This window comes from Trichechus manatus, unplaced genomic scaffold, assembly GCF_000243295.1.
Source record: "Trichechus manatus latirostris isolate Lorelei unplaced genomic scaffold, TriManLat1.0 scaffold00228, whole genome shotgun sequence".
NCBI lineage: Eukaryota > Metazoa > Chordata > Mammalia > Sirenia > Trichechidae > Trichechus > Trichechus manatus.
This window is the reverse complement of record NW_004444164.1, coordinates 1,319,978-1,326,685: the sequence shown is the minus strand read 5'-3', so window position 1 is coordinate 1,326,685 and position 6,708 is coordinate 1,319,978. Positions and strand designations below refer to the sequence as shown.

Sequence of the window (6,708 nt, the reverse complement as noted above, 5' to 3'; positions counted from 1 at the left end):
GTGTGTGTGTGTGTGTGTGTGTGTGTGTGTGTGTGATGGCAGGAAGTGATAGCTACCAGTGGCAGAAAAAATCATATCAAACCAGAATAGCTCTGCTTTCAGGATAGTGCCACCTGGATAAGAAAATAATTGGTGGCTAAAAACAAAAACAATAACAAAACCTGCTTCTCAGTACAGTATTTCACAGAAAATGTTAGCTGCTGCATTATTTTACTTTTGGCAAAGCTTGTTTTTCCCAAGAGACCTTTCTATACCATTTGTACAATGCCAGACTGAACTCTCTAATGTCCCCCAAGCCTCACTTCATTAAGAACTTTCTGTAATCTAAAGGAAACATGTTGTGAAGAGCCTTAATCAGCTATCCAACAGAAGTAATCATTAATAGACCCTCAGACTACTTGATCACTGGCATGCCATTCCTGGAGTTTATTGTAGAGTATCACCATACCCCTGCCACCCTATTATCCTAGATAAACAACTGAAGTTATATAAAGTACAAGGGCTTCAAAGAAACATTTGACTTTTGAGCTCTAGTAATTATTTTTTTATAAACAATGTATTTTGACAGCATTTTCCTCTTCCTATCAACATCCTGGGATAATATAGGTTCTCATTACCAGCACCTCATCCAAGAACACTCAGTTTCTGCTGTTGAAGGCCTTGATAAACATACAATCACTTTAACAAACACTCTAGGGAGCAGGACACACAATTCAGATTAAGAACCCTGTTGAATATTAACTAGCAGTGTTCCCTGAGACAATAGCTGAGCAACTTGTCCTTGAAAAACACTATACTAAAACTATTCTCACTTAAAAAATGCTGGTGTTTGACAGCTACCACTGCTCTGAAAACCTAGAATGCATCTTATTATTACAGTATTCAGCTTTTGATAAAATCACTATAATTAAGGTGCTGTCATTACTTTCAATTTAAAGTTCTTCCACAGGTTAATAAATTCAGACATTAGAAGAAAAAAAAAATCGGCACTGTGGTAGAATTCAGTCTAGAATTAGCATATGACTTCAAAAATGGGTAGGTTTTGAGCCTTCCATTTCCAGTTTCCCTAAATAGTTCATGATTTTAATTGCTTATTTTCCAAACCATTTTTATGCATTGTCTTGTTTAAATTTTCTGAGGACCCATGAATCAGAGTTTTTTTTTACTTGTGTATAGTAAAGATAAAAAATATTTAAGTCTATTTAGTAGCTTAGTAAATAGACCCTTGAAAAAGCTATTGAGAAACACCTGCACCAGTTGCTCAAATATGAGCCTTAATTCTATTGATTTCAACCTACATCTGCATAAAGTAACTATAGGTTTGAAGCATAAGGGAAAAAAACATCTAGAAAAGGATCTTCCCAAGCACAGCACAAAAACGTCTTACACATAACTGTTAAAGTGAAACGAAAACATTAAGTGAAGATCACACAGAGAATATTAAATACTTAAACACGTATATAGTATATTTATAAATAAACGTTTTTATCCTAGAAACTTAGAAGCTTTACTCTACAGTTGTAACTACATTAGAATACTAGCATCTTCATGCAAAAAGGCACAAACTCCCATGAAAAGCTAACAGATAAGAATTAGAAAGGTGAGAAACCTATATTATTTCTCTCCTCATTGCTTTCTCATTTTGATTCTACCCAGATAGAATTCCTTACAATACATGTAGCTCAAAAAATAATAAAACACATATTGAGGTATGAGGTTTAAGCACAAACAATATCATTTTTTTTCTTTTTAATGCTTCAGAACTAAAGTATTTTTCTTTAACTCCAACTTTAAAATTAAGAGAAACAAAGGAATTAGAAAGAAAATATGCACATTAAATACACTTTATATTGCACATATGTTGCACATATATGCTGCACATATATGTAACAACATCCTAACATGAATGTGTTAGGATAATTTTAAATATATAAATATATACAAATGGTTCCAGATGCAATGCAAGAGTCATTCTGCAATTCATACATTTGGCAAATCAAGAAGCTCACCCTAACCAAAATGCATGTGTTTAAGCATTATTTACCAATTCCCATATTCTGAAGTTTTAAAAAATGAAACACAAAACAAAACTTTCAACGGTTATTACTGCAGGTGGGGTGAACATACAAACTTGCATTGTACTCAAACAGGAAAATTGATTTCTTTGTCCGTAAAGGAAAAAAAAACAAAAACAAATCCTTAATGCATATCCAGTATCTTGATACAACCTTTTTTTTCCTGTTATTATTAGTAAACAATAAAAAAAGTTCCTGACACAGAGCTAAGAGCTTTATTTTCCCCATATGCATTTCTCAGTTAAAAAAATCAAAGAGGGTTTTGTTTTCAGTTAAGATGATGATTCAACAATGTGACATTCTTTTCCTCCAATTTAAAAAGTCATTATTTTGCATGCCCTTAATTAGTAGAGGTTAGTAAATTTTCATACTATTTCCTTGTTTTCCAGCTTTGGGACAACACTGCCCTTTTTGTGAGTTAGGATTGGAACAAAATTTAAAAAGGAACTGCAAACATTTTGTTCCTGTAAGCCTTTTCGTATGAGGTACATGAAGTATTGACAGGGCTTCGGGCTTCAAAAAAAGGCTTGGCTTTTTGAGCTCTAATAATTATTTTTTGTATAAACAATGTAAATCACACTCAAACTACCTTTGCTTGATAGTAAAGTTGTTTATACTTACATCAAAATTCTTTATAATTAGCATTATCCAATTCTTGCACCCATTGCCGTCGAGTCGACTCTAACTTATAGCGACCCTATAAGACAGAGTAGAACTGCCCCATAGGGTTTCCAAGGAGCAGCTGGTGTATTCAAACTGCCGACCTTTTGGTTAGCAACCATAGCTCTTAACCATTGCACCACTGCAATTCTTGCCCAAATAAGTATAAATTTACGTATATTCGTGATTATTACATTTAAGTGATTTCAATTATTTCTTTCAAACTAAAATATTTAATGTAGTAGGGCGTCCACATTACAGTTAAACTATGCCATTCTAGGATTCAAGTGTGCATGCCCATGTTAGTTGGACATTGCATGAGAGACCAAAGAACATCTGGGGAAAGAAATTCCTGGGGAAGAAAAGAGAACTGAGGTGTGACTGTCTGGTTCAGGGCCAACTGTCCCAGATGCTGGGGAAGATAAAAGATACTTCTGATTATCTTGTATTCCCACCTCCACGGACTTAAGGCTGAGTCCTAAGGCAGAAGTGCTATAGGTAATGAGCAAGTGAATCTAAAAGCAGCTGCTTGTCTATGGAATCACCCTGGGACGCTGAGAGCCCAAGGATCAGCAGCACTGGCACTGGCGAACAGCAGGGCTGGCACTGTAGGCAGCAGCACTAATGACAGCCGCGCTGCAGTTAGTGATAACAACATATTTGGCAGCAGTAAAAGTTCCTACAACTCCCAGCACATCAGCTGCCTGCACCTTGAACATCCACAGCCCAGGTCTTGATGGCAGCAGCAGCAAAGAAAAAACTCTCCAGGCAATGCAATGGTTACAGGAACATAAACCATGCAGCCAGACAAGCTGGGTTAAAATCCACGCACTGCCATTAATGACAGTTAACACTGGTGAAATTATTTAATCTCGTTAAATCTTGGATTTCTTTTTATTTAACCTGGTTAAGGCTTGGATTTCTTCTTTGTAAAATGGAAATAATAAAAAAATAAAAAAACCAAACCCATTGCCATAGAGTCGATTCTGGCTCATGGTGACCCTATGTGTTACAGAGTAAAACTGTTCCATAGGATTTTCTTGGCTGTCATCTCTACTGAAGCAGATCACCAAACCTTTCTTCCACCCAATGCTGGGTGGGTTCGAAATGCCTAACTACTTTTAGGTCAGTAGTCCGGCATAAACTCTTTTTACCATCTAAGAACCTGGAAATAATAATGACCTCTACCTAATATGATTTTTGTAATAATTAATGAGATAATTTACACTAATATTGAGCATACTACACAGCATATAATAGGGTCTCAGTAAAGGATGGTTTTAAAAAATAGGAGTAAAATAAAAAACTCCATGTGCCAAGAAGGCTATGTCTTATTACAGGTCTTACATGATATATTCAAGGACTCCAAAAGTTATTATAAAAGAACATGATAGGGGTGGAGCTCCTGCAAATTATGCATAGCATCAGACACACGTTATATCTAGGCTGTTATTTTTGCCCTACTTTTACCCACTGTGTAAACAGGTGGTCTGAGAATCACAGGCTGGCCTAATAAAAGAAAGTTCCCTATATTTTCTGAATTTCCTAACTTCAAACATTTGTTTTTGTGGTTTGTGAGCTGCAAGTAAGCATTTACTTTCCATTCGTATCACAGAAGCACAGCACTAAAAAGACTGAAAGATCTTCATTCCAACTCAAGGTTAAGAAGTTAAACTTTAATTTCCTCTAGAATTTCACATATAGTCTAAGAGAAGCATAACTTAATAGTTTCCATATTTTAAAACTGATTGCTATTCTTTCTGTTATTTGTTATGCACTAATGATGCAAGATCTGGGTGCATCATTCATGTTAGTAAGACATATCTTAATAGGCTATCAAAATGGAAGATTTTTTTCTAAATTATAATAAATATCAGCATGGTGGATGGTTTTTCTACTCCTCTTTAATCATTTGCAACGTTAGTGCTATTTGCCGGGATAAAACATATGTTTCAAGAAGCTTAATTTAAAGACATCTTTTACTACACACTGGTGTATTTAATCTTTTTGTGCTGATATCAGCAAATTCAAATGACTCCAAATACAGGTAGTCCCTGACTTAGGACATATTCCATCACGACGAACTGCACATAGGACCGCCTGTTTTTGTTTTTTTGGTACGTCTTATTGTTGGTAGTATGTACTAGATACAATGTTGCAGCGCGTGATTTGCTGATGTTATCATTCTCAGATGTTGGATCGCATATGTTCAAAGATCAGATTTGCAAAGAAAGATACCGATAATAAAAAGCAATAATAATGAAAACCAAAAAAAAAGAGGTATTCAACTTATGTCAGAACTGACTTACAACGGAGTCATCAGAATGGAACCCAGTTGTAAGTCAGGGAATACCTGTAGTTACAAATATTAGCAAATGAATTATATTTTAAAGACCAGAATCCAAATAAATCTTTGCAATTTTTAAGAAAACACAGATTTTCCAAAGAATAAACTTTGTGATTTAGATATGTGCCCTCTCTACCTCAGAAGGCATCTAATGTTATAAGCCTCACTAGTCAATCTTAAAGTTATTGTAAAATGATTATCCAATTATTCCTAGGAGCAATTAGACTGCATCTCATAACAGTATGGGATTGCAGGGTTGGAAGAGACTTTAAATTCTCCTAATCTGCCTCATCTGTCAGTTTAGTTCTCTCAACTGCATCATGTGTCAGCTCAGGTACTGAGCCAGAGGAAGGAGTGTAAGATGTTCATTGGGGAGGACTGCCAGAGAATGAACCAATCAGTCTTAGAAGAAATACAACAAGAATGCTCCTTAGAAGCAAGGATAGCTAGATTTCAGCTTGCTTACTTTGGGCACATCATCAGGAAAGGCCAGTCACTAGAAAAGGACATCATGGTAGGTAAAGTAGAGGGTCAGCATAAACAAGGAAAACCCTCAGTGAGATGGACTGACACAATAGCCACAACGATGGGCTCAAACATACCAACGGTTGTGAAGATGGCACAGGACCAGGCAACATTTTGTTCTTGTATACATATGGTCACAATGACTCAGAGCCAACTTGACGGAAACTAATAACAACAGCAACACCACCACCAAAGGAAGGAGGCTAGGAAGAAGAATTACACAGGGACAGCCTCAGAACGCAATGTAGATCTCACAAAGTCTTAGCCAACCAAATAGGGACCTCTGGTGCAAAGACAACCTGTCAGACAGGTCCTGCATTGTCAAAAATGGCCAATCCCTAGCAGCCCAGCATGCTCAGTCATTGGGTAGGGGCTGCTCAGGAAGACCATGGCATTAGCTTGAATGCTGAAAAGGGCTTTGAAGGTGTTGCCACTGAGCCTGTCAGTTATCTACACTCCTCCTTCTTGAAGGGAGACCAAGCACCAGGCTTCCATGGCTGCCACATTCATAAGATGGTAAGTCAAACCACCTTGACTGTCCAGCAATGGAAAACTTACTACCTTCACTGGGAGCCTGTTATGGATCGAATTGTGTCTCCCCGAAATATGTATGGAAATACTAACCCCTATACTGGTGGATGTAATTCCATTTGGAAATAGAGTTTTTCTTTGCTATGTTAACAAGGCCATTATCAATATAAGGTATGTCTAAAGCCAATTACTTCTGAGATATAGAAGAGCAGATTAGGCACAGAAGCAAGGAAGCACACATGGGGGAAGATACATGCTATGCCACTTGAAGATCACCAAGGAACAGAAGAATAGAAGGTAAAAAGAGACAAGGTCCTTCCCCCAGAGCTGACACAGACAGAAAGTCTTCCCCTATAGCGGGAGCCCTGAATTTGGACATCTAGCCTCCTAAACTGTGAGAATAAATAAATTTCTCCTCCTCAAAGCCACCCATTTGTGGTATTTCTGTTACAGGAGCACTGGATAACCAAGGCAGAGCCCATGCCATTTTTAATAGTCTATTACTTTATGACAATTTCATATTTAATTTCAATGTGAGGAAACCATCACATTGAAATCATATTTACTAAT

General features: G+C 36.8%; 1 protein-coding gene across 1 annotated transcript in view; it reads right to left on the bottom strand.

Moving 5' to 3' along the window:
• The window catches only part of CCSER1 (coiled-coil serine rich protein 1), a 1,325,280-nt gene extending 1,321,805 nt beyond the window's left edge, over window positions 1-3,475 (bottom strand). The window contains exon 1 of the mRNA XM_004389012.1: window positions 3,168-3,475. The gene's annotated coding sequence lies outside the window, so the exon portion shown is untranslated. The remainder of the gene's footprint in view (window positions 1-3,167) is intronic.
• Between the last annotated feature and the right edge of the window lie 3,233 nt (window positions 3,476-6,708).